Genomic DNA, 15,052 nt, shown 5'->3' with positions numbered 1-15,052 from the left:
CTTCTTCCATCTACATCAGTCAGAGTCCTGTCCCTGCGGAAGGCTTTTAAACGTAGATCCCAGCCAAGAGGCCCTGAAAAGTGCCAAGGTCTCTATTCCAAAAGCTGAAGGAGGCAAAGCAATCAGTTAGCAAAATGATAGCACGAGGATACAGGGCTTTGGGGGTCTGCTTCTGCCTGGACATCTTCTGCCAGGACATAGAGGCAGGTACTTTTTCTTCCACTTTTTCTGGGTATGAAAAGTGGAACGTTTATAAGTTGCTTGGCTTGAGTCCTGGCATACAGCAAGAAGCTAACACACATAGCTATAAATTCAATTATTTGAGTTGTTCATAGTCATAATAATAACAGTAAGCACGTACTACCCTCACTCTTACAAAGTGCCATCTCACTTTATAGATGAGGAAACTAGGCTCAGAGAGGTTAAGCAATTTGTTCAAAGGCAGTCCGCTAAGAAGCATATCTGGTAATAATAGCCAGCTAGCTGCTGTAAAGGACTGAGTTTATTCTGATAACTCCCATGGGAAGGAGTGGGGGAAACAGCCAGAGTCTCCCATGCACTCAGTTCCACTCACCCAAATGGGCCCCTCCTTATGTAGCACCTCTAGAGCTTATTTCAAACATGACTTTTCTATTCTCAAGTTCCTCATTTATAGAAACTTGGGCACTGGTGAACTCCATGTATTCACCCCTAGGTCTAAGGGAAGTGTGTGTGTGTGTGTGTGTGTGTGTGAGAGAGAGAGAGAGAGAGTTTGTGTATGTTTGTATAAAAGTGAGTGCCGCATCTGGCCATGTGTTTTTGTTTTTCGAGTGTGTGTATGTGTTTGTGAATGACTGTGTATATGTGTTAGAGACAGAGAGAGAGAGAGAGAGAGAGAGACAGAGAGACAGAGAGAGACAGAGAGAGAGAGAGAAGCCTAGAGAACAACTTTTGAAATATTAACAGTGGTATTCTCAGAGTGGAGGATAAAGGTTTCCTGTCAACTTCCTCTGCCTTTTCATAGCTCACTATAGCCATAATCTGCCTTGAAGAATCTGCTGTCATTTGTTTAGTATTTAAATAATGACGATCACATGGTGTTAATTTGAATGCACTTATTTTTCATGGCTGGACATCGGTAACCTTAGTTTCTCTGGGTGACCATGGTCAAGGCATTTGTCTGGCCACAATTTCCTTGCCTATAGACATAAAGGAAGGGCCACGTGACTTCTACAATCCCCACCAGCTGTGATTCTGAGCACTTCTTTCCCATAGACACCCAAGCAAAGTAAAAATCATAGATAAGGAATTGCTCCTGAATGTAAATGGGCTCATTTGCAAGCCCTGAAGATTTCATCAGAAGTTGAATGTGCTCTGCAGAACTCAGAGAGATTACTCCTCAGTGAAGACCAGCTAACCACTCAATCCAGGAAACCTCTCCAGTCCTTTTACAGGATGGAAGAATTAACATTACTGAGTGGGCCCACAGTAAATTAACATTACTGTGGTTAGGGTTGGCACAGGGTGAATTATCCACACTCTAATAATTCATAGCACTTCTATCATCACGATTGTTTGATATGGAGCTCGTTACAGATGTCTATTGAGGTGCCCGTGTCGATATTCAGTCGCCAGCATTCCATAATCAGTGTTTCTTGGCCTCTGTCGAGTCATTGGTACACGGGATTCTTTTACAAAGCATCATTTCAGTCCAGATTAATAAGTGAGGAAGGAGAGCAACAGACAAATGCTGTCTGTCACTGGCAAGGAGCCAACCCTATAAAGGGTCCCTGACACTCCCAAGCCTCGAGAACACAGCACGTCAGGCTGGCATACTTTGTCTGGGGGACAGGTTAGAAAAGGTCACAATTTAGGAGTTGCTAGAGGCAGCATGAATAAGACCTTTGGATCCACTGGGCTCTTGCAAATGATAGGAGGGAAGGTTACAGAGAGCAGAATTGATTCCCAACACATAATTTCACTACAGAAATACAAAGTTTATAGAGAGCCAAGCATTCTCCAGTTTTACATTTAACAAACTCTGGTTTCAGGAACAGGGCATGCAAGTGGCATGAAAGTGTTGGACCAGAAGAAGACAAAAAAAAGACCCTCAGCTTCAAAAATATCTACACATGGGGAGAGAGGTGCTGGAGAGATGGCTCAGTGCTTAAAAGTACTTGCTGCTCCTACAGACAACCTGGGTTCTATTCCTGGCAGCCATACATGGCAGCCATCAACCATCAGTAACTCAAGTTCCAGAATATCCATTGGCACCAGGCACATGCATGGTACACAGACATACCCATAAAAGAAATAAAAGAAATCTTTAAAAATAACTCTACACATTCAGGAGTGGCAGCTCACACCCATAGTCTCAGCAGTTAGGAGGCTGAGGAGGCAGGCAGTACAAATTTGAGGGCAGACTTTGTTGTATGATGAGGTCCATGACAGACTATGTCGTATAACGAGATCCATGACAGACTATGTTAATTACAATATGAGATGCTGTCTCCAAAAAAACAATGGGATGAGGATATAACCCAGTTGATAGAGTGCTTGCCTGGGTTTGAAACTCTGGGATTGGATCCACAGCACGGCATAAACCAGGCACAGTGGCAAACACCTGTGATCCCAGCATTCAGACGGTGGAAGCAGGAACATCACAAATTCAAGGACATTCTCAGGGTCATCATGAGTTAGAAGACGGCTGGGATACATAAGACCTTGTCTCAAAAACATTATTAATTAAGTGACTCTAAAATGTACAAATAAACGTGAATGGGCTGGAGAGATGGCTCAGTGGTTAAGAGCACTGACTGCTCTTCCAGAGGTACTGAGTTCAATGCCCAGCAACCACATGGTGGCTCACAACCATCTGTAATCGGGATCCGATGCCCTCTTTGGGTGTGTCTGATGACAGCTACAGTGTGCTTACATGTATTAAATAAATAAAAAAAAGAAAAAAATCTTTAAATTTAGTAAATAAAAATGATTTATAAGTGGGATGCCACTAAAGTCAGAAGTTCTCACATGCACCTTGATGTATTTTAACTCTGTTAAGGCTGATGAGATAGATGTCTGAGCAGGTAGAGATGATTGTCACTGAGTCGGACCCCTGAGTTCAATCTCCAGCTGGTGGATGGGGAGAACTAACTCCAGAGAGTTGTCCTCTCCCCTACAGGCCCATGCCTGCGCACGCACACACTCACACACACACACACACACACACATTAACTATTTAAAAGTCATAAGTGCATATCCAGGGATCCATCCCATAATCAGCTTCCAAACGCTGACACCATTGCATACACTAGCAAGATTTTGCTGTAAGGACCCAGATAGAGCTCTCTCTTGTGAGACTAGGCCGGGGCCTAGCAAACACAGAAGTGGATGCTCACAGTCAGCTATTGGATGGATCACAGGGCCCCCAATGGAGGAGCTAGAGAAAATACCCAAGGAGCTAAAGGGATCTGCAACCCTATAGGTGGAACAACATTATGAACTAACCAGTACCCCGGAGCTCTTGACTCTAGCTGCATATGTATCAAAAGATGGCCTAGTCGGCCATCACTGGAAAGAGAGGCCCATTGGACACGCAAACTTTATATGCCCCAGTACAGGGGAACGCCAGGGCCAAAAAATGGGAATGGGTGGGTAGGGGAGTGGGAGGGAGGGTATGGGGGACTTTTGGGATAGCATTGGAAATATAAATGATGAAAATACCTAATTAAAAATATTTTTTAAAAAGTCATAAGTGCATAAGTATGAGCAAAGTACAATGTCAATATGTGTGACAACGGCATAATGGAATATAGTGTTTTATACACTAAAATTTTAATTAAAAAGTAATTAAGTAGAAAACAATGAGAAGTAGTCACCCTGAGTGAGCTAGTGGCCTGAGGTGAGGTGCATGGCAGGTATAAAGAGCAGCAAGTGAGCAAGGTCGTCTGTCGTGGGCCCCCAGAGATGAGAGCACTAGGACTGTCAAGCAGATCGCCTGGGTTTAAGACCTTGGTCCTTCAACAGCCCTGTGTCAAAGACCCTCAGCAAAGTCACTTGTACTTTCTGGGCCTCTGTTAGATAATCCAGAAAATGGACATTGGACTAAATGATATCTTCCAAACGTGGTCCACCCATCTGCTGCAAAAGAACCATTCAAGTTATCTGTGTACAAACTCCTGAACCCCACAGCTCTGTATAAAACACAAACTCCTGGACCCCACATTAGAGGCCCAGGAATCTGCTTTGAGGCCTTCCTGTGAGTGAGTTGCGGCTGTAAAGTTTAGGCTACACTGCCTACACTGTCGAACCTTTCCAGAGACTATCTGGAATTCTTCTTCTTTTAATTTTCTAGATCCCTGGGGTGGTGCCATCCTAGATTGAACAGAGAGGGAATTATAAAGTCTTGAGTTGACAACAAAAAGCCAATTCTTCCGTGTGCTACAGATGACCCATCACTGTTAAGTCAGTTCTCAGCTTGACTAGAGAACCTTAGTCAGTTCCTGGGGTGTAACTAGAATACATATTCACAGCATTTATTTTCTGCTTTTCTGTCCCCTTCCTTCTCAGCATCCCAGCCCTCTGGAGGGCAGGAATCAGGGAGTGTGTGCATGAGCATCATCACTGTCCTTCCTTCCCTGTGTTCCTAGGGCGTGAATGGTCTCCCTTGACTAAAGGGTTATTATCTATGAGCCACTTTGGCCTGGTACACAAGGAAAATTCCTGTTGACATAATTGTTCCAGTGGCCAAGAATCACAAGCCGAGGGCTTGCTGCCCTGCTGTGGGCTTGAGCTGGGTTTCTCTTTCTCTCTGCACAGCAAGCTCCATTGGGCCAACTGCCCACCACACTCCACTCCCTGAGATCGCCAACACCCACACTGGCTTTGCCTCCAATCCAAGAATTCTTTCTGCATACAGAATGATTTCCAGAGAGCTCTGGGCTCTCTGAATATGGCCATTTGAAAAGCAAAGGCGGATAGACTACTTATGTGTACCTGGGATTCTTGTCTTAAACTGAGAGGATATAGTGACCTGGGATGACAGTTCCATTGGTAATAGATCTCCCATGCAAAAAAAAAAAAGAGGTCCTGGGTTCAATCCCTACACCCACGTAAAAAGGCTGGGTGTGGTGTGCTGGGTGTGGTGGCACGTGTTTCTAATTGAAGTACTGCAACCTAAAAACAGAGTAATTGCTAGGACTCAGTTGCCAGCCAGCCTTACATAGTCAGTGAGCCCCAGTGAGAGATCTTGTCTCAGAACAGGTGGATCGTACCTTAAGATGAATGATGTCAGAGACTGTCCTTCACACACACACACACACACACACACACACACACTACACATGTGCATATATACACTGTTTGTACACGATTACCTATACAAACACGTAGAGGAAGGTAATCTTTTTAAAGCATACAATGGATATATCCTAGAATACAACCAGTGCTCAACAAATGTTATCTCTTCCCTGTATTGCTGTTTCTTCAGCTACTGTTGCTTCTTGGCAATTTATCTCAGAAAAAAAAGAAATAAACAAAAAGAATACATCAGTTGTATCAACTGGCAATCAAGAATCAGAAGGACAGCTGTGAGACTGGCTCAGAGAGTGCACACCCAGCATCACGGACTGAGAAATCTGTTGTGTACTTTTAAGATTATACAAAAGTATCAACAACAACTAACATTTGTTGAAAGCTTTCTAGGTTCCAGGCACAGTTCCATTCAATCCTCTCAACAACTTGATGTGGTAAATATTATTAAAACCCCTATTTTATAGACAAACAGATGGGAGGTTAAACAAACGAAGGGGCTTTTCCAGCTCACAAAGCCCAGAAGAGGCAGGAGTGAGACTATGATCGTCCAGATGAAACCATTCTGGTGTGGAACCAGCTACTTCCTTAAGGCTAACTAGCATCTCATGCTGTCACTGGAGCCTGCCCTCTCTCTCTCTCTCTCTCTCTCTCTCTCTCTCTCTCTCTCTCTCTCTCTCTCCATTCTCACACTCTCTCATGCTCTTTCTTGCTCTATCACTCTTGCTAGTTAGCAACATATAACAAGCAATCTTTACAATCCTTAAAAAGACAATCACTTAGTTGGGTCTCTTATATTAGTAAGGGTTCTTTGGATAAACAGAATAAATATAAGATAATAGATAGATAGATAGATAGATAGATAGATAGATAGATAGATAGATAATATATAGTAAACTAGTATAGATAATATAGATAAGATTCATAGATAGATAGATAGATAGATAGAGGTTATAAATTATAGATTTTATAACTATATTAAAGGGGATTTGTTAGATTGGATTACAAAATAGTGTCTGGGTAGTCCAACAGTGGCTGTGTCATATCAGAGAGTAATTTGGTAGTTGGTCAGTCCAGAAGGCTGGGTATCTCAACAGCCCCAGTTGGGTACAAAAAAATTTGGAGGATACTCAGTAAGCTGCTGGTCTTCAATGCATGTTGGGAAGCAGGAAATTCATTCTAGTATCAGCAGTAGCATCAGAATGAATGAATTTCCCCATAAGAGTGGGGGCAAGCCAGCAAAGAAGTTCCCCATTTCTCTATCCTTCTATCTATGCTGCCCATTGAGGGAGGGTCCTCCCACTTCAAATAATCCAATCAAGAAAGTCGCTCATGGGCGTTCACAGTGGCTTCCGTTTTGGTTGGTTCCAGATTCCTGTCAAGCTGACAACCAAAATTAGCCACCACCATCTCCCCATTCGTAGAGAGGTTGAGGCAGGAGCTTGATATAAGCTTACTTGAGGTACCCAGAAGGAGTGAGAGAAGAATATTTTCAGGTAAACATATGGAATTTCTGGGGCACACTGTGATAATCTAGCGCATATATACCCAGTGTGATGATCAAATAAAGACAGCTAGCATCTCTGCCTTCGGAATCATCTGTCCTAGTCTGTGCTGAAGGGCTTCAGACTCCTGGTTATGACGCATTGTTGCCGGCCATACAAACAATGCCCTAGAATTACTTTCTCCTATGTCAGCTCATGCTACCCAGACTCCCTCTGCCCTTCCTGGTCCCTAGTGACTACTCTGCTGCTCTCTTCTCCCACAGAGTTGACTTTTATAACTCTCACAGATGCGTGATGTCACTGCTTTTTAACCCTTCTATGCCTGGCTTAGTTTGCTTAACATGAAATCATCCATCTCCATCTATGTTGTCCATATAATGAGATTTCCATTTTCTCTGTAATTTTTTTTAAAGATTTGTTTATTTTCATTCTATTTGAGTTTTCCCCTGGTGTATGTGCACTGCGTGTCTAGTTCCCACAGAGATGGGGAAAAGGTATCATAATCCTTGACACTGGAGTTACCCTTGTGTACTACCACATGGGTGCTGGGAACCAAACCAGGCATTCTATAGAAACATCAAATACTCTTAATGACTGAGCCACTTCTTCTACCCCAGATTTCAAATTTCAACATTTATTCATTTGCCTTCATTGTTGTCATCGTCATCTGTTGCTATTGTTGTTGTGTGTATTCCAGACCAGCTTCTAAGTTGCTTTGTAGGAGAGGCAAGCCTTGAACTCCTGATCCTCCTGCCTCTACCTCTTTAGTGTGGAATGGCTGGAAGGCATCACCACACTTGGCCCAAGATTTGTATATTTATGGCTGAAAACATTTCATTTGTACTTATAACACATTTTCTTTATGGGTGGAGAAATTTAATTCTTGGATCCTATAAAGAGGGGTCCACAATTGTGCTTTACTGTAACACAACCCCAAATATGTCTGCTTCCATAGATCAGTGTCCCTGGTCTACTGAAATTTGCCCAGAACTTTCTGTAGTGTTTCTGCTGTTGATGTTTTGTCAGCACCAACATTAATTACAGCCAATTATGGAGTACCAAAAAGATGGAATGTATCAGCTCTCTCATCAGATTGCCTGTATTCCAATCTTACATTTGAATAATTCCAGGCAAGTTACTGAATCTCTCTTATTCTCCGTTTCTTTACATATGAGATAGAGTGAATAATATCTGTCATGGAAAGGTGATGCTGGGGACTTAGATGAGGTGACTCAGGCAGATGACGTCAGCATATTGCTAGTGCCTATGTGCAACAAAGTAACAGTTTATGTAAATATGGCAGAAGGGGCAGGCAAAGCCCACCATGTCATGCTTCTAGTGGGGCTGAGGAGATAAACGGGGTCGTCCTGGGAATGTCCATCGTGGAGTTAATTTCCATTTATCCCAAGTTCCTCTTACCTAGACCTTTCCCAAACTGTTTCTACTCGTGAGGACAGTTCCCATAAGAAGCAGAAAGACCAGGATGCCTCCTCTCCCTCTGCTCATCCTTTTAAAACTCCTTGGGCATGTTTCCAAAACTTTTAATTTGGTGTCCAGTAAACATCTGAGAATGCCTGGGCACTTCCTGTCTCATTACTCAGTGCTGCAGAGGAAATAGCCTCCTTTCTCACCCTCTTCCCCCTCACCATGTCCCTGTACCCAAAGCCATGCCACACACAATTGCCAAGCTCACCCATACCTATCCCAGGGTCTCACACAGAGACACTTCTGCTCAAAAATAGAGAAAGAAGGCAGAATCCAGTCAGAGTTCTCTCCTCTGTCTTGATCCCTTGGGGCCTGGTCTGTCCCCTCTAAAGCTAGGTCCTAACACTTTGTCCAAATACAATTTTAGATGCCTCCAAGGAAAAGATTCCCACCACTTCCTTTAGAACTCTTTGAAGTTGGTGACCACAAGTGAAAATCCCCCAAAAGGCTTGTGTGGTTTGGATCAGAAAGCACAAAAGAGGAAGAAGAAGAAGAACGATAGAGAAATTTGATCCCGGTATTCTGTATTTCTTTCTTTCCTTCTTTAACTCACATCCTTGTTCAGTGTCAGGCGAAATCCTCTACATGCTCATTATTCATCTCAATGGCAAAGTCTGTGAGGACAAGGGAGGCCAGCATCAATTCACTTGACTCAGTTCAAGTTGTGGTCTATGACAAATGACAAATAGTAAAACACTGGATTCATTCTGTTGCTGCAAAGTAAAAGAGAAAGGAAGGGAAGGAGACAGAGACAGAGAACAGGAGAGACTCATAGTTATAAGTAATAGGATAGAGATATCGATCAAGGGTCCTAACAAGAATTTAACCCTGAGGAAGCCACAATAAAGAATTAAGGAGCCAGGCATTTGTGGCACATGCCTTTAATCCAAGCACTTGGGAGACCCAGACAGGTGGATCTCTGAGTTTGAGGCCGATCAGGTCTACAGAATTGAATTCAGGACAGCCAGGGCAACAGACAGAAACACTGTTTCCAGAAAGAAAGAAAAAAAAAAAAGGCAAGGGAGAAATTAAGGAAAATCATGGAACAAAGAAGTAGACAAATAGACACATGCATACATACATATGTGGTAGGTAGATAGTGGCATACATACATGATAGATACATACACACATGGTAGGTAATTGACAGTCAAATGGTGAGTATACATATGCATAGATGATCATGATAATATACATACATGCATACTTAGATTATAAATATAAAATTATAGAAGCTATTAATGTAACAGCAGTGACAGCCTTTTATTGGAAGGGGCAGTATAGACAGCTTTCAGCCTAAACATTATCAATGAGAGCACCTTTTATCTGTACAACCACCTAACATGTGCATTCTCTCCAGGAATGGAAAGCATTCTTTCTAAGACACAGTGAGTTAAGGGATGGAAATGACTTACATAGCTTGTGCAAAGGTCACCCAGCTGAGCGACTGAAACTGGGATTCAAACTCAGAGCGTGATGCAGAAACATGATACCCGTGGCAACACAGTTATGAGCATGAAGTCAGTTCTCTTGGCTACTGACACTGGCTCTGCCTCAGGCAAGCCCCATCCTCTTCCAGGGCCTTTGTGTCCCCACACATAAAATAAGACAGTGAGACTAGATTAAGGGTTTTCTACAAAGTTTCACAGGGTAAATGATTAAGGCTGTATAGACCAGATGACCCAAGTGTTGTAACTACTTGGCTTTTCCACTATAGTATGAAAACTGCCTTAGTCTCCACATAAACAAGACAGACATGGCTGGGTTTCAGTGAAACTTTATTATAAAAATAAAATAATATAAACCACAGGCACAAAGGTTAATTTAATCCACGGGCTATAGTTTGTATGCCCTGGACTAATGTTTTGGTTTGCTTCGTTTTGTTTTGTTTGGGGTTGTTGTGGTGGTGGTTGTTGTTGTGACATTTTAGAAGTTCCTGGTCCTGGATTGTGGTGGTAGAGCTCAGAGAGGCCAGGGCAATGCGGAGGCAGCTGGAAGGAGCCTTTTGCCTTAAGCTTTGATGTAAGGTTTGATGCATGTTGTTCGAGTGGCTCTGGCATCGTTTTCTAGTACAGTAACTCCCTGGCATAACAGAAACTGGACATGTTCTTCAGCCCTACAGAAAGAACTGTCATGTTACATGCACAGGCCCCCTAGGTCTGCACCCTGGGCTCCCAGACTCTCCCACAGTGTGCGGTGTGAATTTAGCTCCTGGATGACTTGGCAGTTAATCTTCATCCACTTGCTGCTGAGGGGTGCTAAAGAGCCCTGCCAGCTCACCGCGACTGGATGCATGTGCTGGATTAGGGAGCCCTAAGCTCATCAAAGCTTACCCTAGACAAAAGCAGTTCTGCACAGAAGAAGCTGAGATTCTTCACTCTTGTGAGCCTCTGACATGTATGCTGTCTTTAGAAGCAGCAGGTATGCCTGCAACAGCCGGCATCCCCTGTCCCGAAGAAAGTATGGGACAGTATTTGGCCCTCTGACCTAGAGGTACAAAGGAACAAAATTCTTCTTTGAGGGTCCACAGCCCCCAGGTGCCTTGTGGAATAAATTCCTCACACTACCAGCACCTTCTTTTTTAGCCTCATTTATGGGGTGCTTTGCAGATTATCTATGCTAGTCCTATTGCCTTGGGCAGGCCATTTAACCACTGAACCTCTCAGTTCCCCTATCCATCCAATATCTACAGCAGCAGCAGCATCCACCTAAAATCACTGCCAGGATTAAATAAGATATAGTGTCCAGCATTTTGGTCCCATGCCGAGTACTTCCTAAACGCCTTGCAATCCCTGGCTGATAGATGTTACTATCATCCAGCACTTGGCAATTCTCACACAGTATCACAGTCTTCACCGTGGCCTTGTGAAGCAGTGCTGACCTTCGTCTCACTGGTAAGGAAGCTGGGAGCCCAAAGTGGTTATGTGATTTACCCAAGATCATAATTTATGAAAGTAGGGCACAAACTCGGGTCAGCGAGATGCCAGACTTCTGGCTCTTCATACGTTATTCCCCTACCCAAGGCCACAGTAGTTGCTCTTAAAGGATGGAGTAGGATTATAACGAATCCCAGCCAGCCCTCAACTCCCTGGCAGACGGACTCCTGGAGGCAGAGCAGGCTGGCCTGAGGAGTGACTCTGCCGAAGCTTCTGGGGGAAATGGTTCTGCCTTCCCACCTCCCTGACCTCTGCTCACTCGGAACCCTGGTCACATTCTCGTTTCTGCTGTAATTTCCTTCAGGCTAACATGGAACCTCCGGCTGCTTTTTTTTTTTTTTAAACAATCTCAGTCTGATGCAGAGAGAAGGTTGCACTGCAGCTTTCGAAGCAGATGATAGTGCTATGAACACCAAGGCCAACTGCTCACTGCATAACCTTGGTCATATCCAGAACCTCTCTGAGCCTCAGTTTTCTCATTTGTAAGATGGGCATAAGCCCTCATTTGAACTTTGATGAGGAGTGTCTGGCTCATGGAACGTTCTCTCTAAAAGGTATTTTTTCCTTCATTCCTTATGCTCAGTGGATGGTGAGTGCTAAGTTATCAGTTGCTTTTATTATTATTATTTGATTTGACCTTTGATAACCCACAGCACTTAGTGTGGTATCTCTCATGAAGCCGATGTAGGCAAAATCTGGTTGGATTGTAACTAGAGAGAGCTAGACAGAGTAAACCAGAGAGATAAATAATTAAGAGAGAGAGGGGGGGAGAGAGAGAGAGAAAGAGAGAAAGAGAAAGAAAGAGAGAGAGAGAGAGAGAGAGAAAGAAAGAGAGAGAGAGAGAGAGAGAGAGAGAGAGAGAGAGAGAGAGAGAAAGAAAGAAAGAAAAGAAAAGAAAGCAAGCTTAATTCCAGGAGAGAAATAACTTTCCATAAATGCCCTAAGTAAATCACTGCCAGCCTCAGTTTCCCCTCTGTTCAGATTTAGTGGCAGCTTCTCCTAGAGGGCTCACATATATGGAAGTTTGCAACATCAGAGGTTTCTAATGTAATAAGATGGGTAATGAAAAGATTCTTCTTCTCCAAGCCTCGAGTGAGTCAGAGCTCTGTGCTTGGCTTTGCCCCAGGGAGTACCGAGAAAATGAAATATCGTCTGTATCCTCATGACACCTAAACAATTCTGTGGGTCAAAACTCAGCCAGAAAGGCAAACAGGCATCTCCAGCGAGGCTAGGGACAGAGGAGGGCCTGATTAGCGGGGGCCCTGCCTCCTGGCTGCTACTAAGGCTGCTACCTGTCTGCTTTGCGGTGGGACCTAGTTTGTTTTGCCTGTGTGAAGGATGCTGGCGAGTGACAGCATGTCAGAAATCTGCAAGGATGTTTGACTTCCTTCAGGGCCTCAATAAGCCCTTCTACATCCTGACACCTGAACGGAGACACAAGTTCTCAAACCACTCTCTTTGGTAATAAAGAATAAGGCAACCTTGAACCTCAGATTTGCTCTTTATGACCCATGCATGCATGCACTAGTGTGTGTGTGTGTGTGTGTGTGTGTGTGTGTGTGTGTGTGTGTGTGTGTGTGTTTATCTCTTCCATTTTGGCTCTATACACCAGGCTTTCATATTGCAGACTCTATGACTATGTAGACACAGCCTCGGATTCTGTGGTGTACTGTTGGCTATTAATTGATACCCAAGGAAGTAAGAAGTGGGCCACCAAACTCAAAACATGGACTGAGAACTTGTTCTTCCTTCTGCCTCTTGCCTCCTGTCCCCACATCCCTGAATTTGTACAAACCATCAGTTTTATCCCAGCTCATCAGTATTCTCCTCTTGCCACACATCACCCCAGAGAGGAAACAGCTCCAGGAAAGCTCCATCCTCCTAGCCCTCAAGTTGTGTAGGAAATGGAGATGCTCTCCTGCTGTCGCATCCCATCATGGAAGATGCAATAAAGAAAGAGCAGCAGAGTGGATTGAGGGGCTAGTCTATCCAGTCAACACACAAGGGTACCTCGAAGGGTCATCTGGACCAGCCTCTATCTCCATACACAATAGTGCAAGAGGCCTCTGAGATGAAGGACAGCCTCTCCTTCTCATTACGGTCTCTGGCAGATGGCTGCATGCAGGCACTGACCTGGTCCACACTCCACTGTGTAACTCAGCACTGGCCATGTTGGTGGCATTTTTCTACATCAGAAGAAGCCCCATTCTGTGTGCCAGAGAAGAGGAGTCAATGGCCTGACCACCTGTGGCAGCTGCCCAGTGCCCTTTGCCTCTGCACCATCTCCATGATCAATGAGCTAAGGTACCAGGAGCTCCAACAGGTTCACACTACCACAAACCTCAAAAATAGGCATCTCTTATGTTTAAATCTCTAAAGGCAGCTTAGGTAAGATAGTTGAAATGAGGGCAGGGACTGTTTTCAAGGCTATCTGAATCATTGTTTGTTTGTTTGTTTGTTTGTTATCTCAGAGAAACTCCTTAGAATTGTATATTTTGTGCAACTGGAGAGCTTGTGCATTTTTAATAGGAGATTAAGACCTTAAACGTATAGTGGGTGATACATGCTTGTAACAACAACACTAAGAGGCTGGGAAAAGAGGAAGATTATCATGATTTTGGGGCCAGCCTGGGCTAATAATAAGTTCTAGGCCAGCCTAGGCCACAAGTAAGACCATCTCTCAAACAAGCAATCAAAGGCTGGAGAGTTGTCTCAGCAGATAAGGGCATTTGTTGCTCTTGCAGAGGACTCGGGTCCAATTCCCACCACCCAAATGGTGGCTCACAACCATCCCAACTTCAGCTCCAGAGGACCCCATGCCCATCTGTCAACTTTCACAGGCAGCAAAGCAGGCAATGAATGTAATACTCACACGCAAAAAAAAAAAAAAAAAAAAAAAAAAAAAAAAAAAAGACAGTAAATTAAAAGAAACAAATAAACAAAAAACGTAATCTTCTCCAAAAAGTACAAGCAAAAAGACTTCAAAAGCCCAACTTTAGGCTGAAGAACTTGCACAGGAACCGCCTTGCATGGCCCCTGCTTCCTTGCCCCTTAATCAAAATACAGCGACTATCAAAAGCAGAAATTAGAAGCCTGGGCCATGGCTTGTGGACTGGAAGAAATGGGTATCAGGTGTCTCCTTGCAATTCAGCAGCCACTGCCCTGTCCCCTGCCTCATGTCACTAGCATATGACTAACTCTCTGATCTACTGTTTTCTCGTGTGTCCACAGAGAGCAGTGATGCCTCTCTCTCAAAGACTTGTTAAAGAAAAATAAAAGAAAATAAGTAAGCTGGGTGTGGTGTCTTATGCTTGTAATCCAAGCACTGGGGAGGTGGGGGCCAACGGATTTTGGGGTTTGGGACAATATTGGTCTGCATAGTGAGCTCAAGACCAGTGTGAGCTACACAGCAAGAAAAGGGAAGAGAAGAGAAGAGAAGAGAAGAGAAGAGAGGAGAGGAGAGGAGAGAGGAGAGGAGAGGAGAGGAGAGGAGAGGAGAGGAGGGGAGAGAAATAAGTAAATGTTTGATGAACAGTAGGAGCTCAGCAAATGTGGGTTCCTTCCCAGTAGCACTAACTTGAGCCCCAAAATGAGCCATTTAAAAAAAAAGCCCAAGTTATAACATTTACTCTATCCCCTATTTTGCTCCTATAGAAACGGTGACTCTTCTATGGCTCAGTACTCAGCACTAGAATAAGGAAACCCAGTAATGACATTCAACTCCAACTCACCCTTCCTCTCCTCAATAGGCATATGTACTTGAAAAAAACGGCTCAACTCCCTTATCACACGGGTCCCATCCTCAAAACAGAAATCAAAATGAGACTAGTTCTCTCAT

At 43.9% G+C, this 15,052-nt stretch overlaps 1 protein-coding gene across 3 annotated transcripts in view; it reads left to right on the top strand.

Moving 5' to 3' along the window:
• The window catches only part of Adra1b (adrenergic receptor, alpha 1b), a 126,646-nt gene that overhangs the window by 48,218 nt on the left and 63,376 nt on the right, over positions 1-15,052 (top strand). The window contains exon 2 of one of the 3 annotated variants that reach the window (NM_001284381.1): positions 8,647-8,796. The exons of the other annotated variants lie outside the window; for them this stretch is intronic. The gene's annotated coding sequence lies outside the window, so the exon portion shown is untranslated. The remainder of the gene's footprint in view (positions 1-8,646; positions 8,797-15,052) is intronic. 3 annotated transcript variants of the gene reach the window in all.

This window comes from Mus musculus, chromosome 11 (assembly GCF_000001635.26).
Source record: "Mus musculus strain C57BL/6J chromosome 11, GRCm38.p6 C57BL/6J".
NCBI lineage: Eukaryota > Metazoa > Chordata > Mammalia > Rodentia > Muridae > Mus > Mus musculus.
Note: the sequence above shows the minus strand (reverse complement) of the source record. Positions and strands in the feature narration are given on the sequence as shown.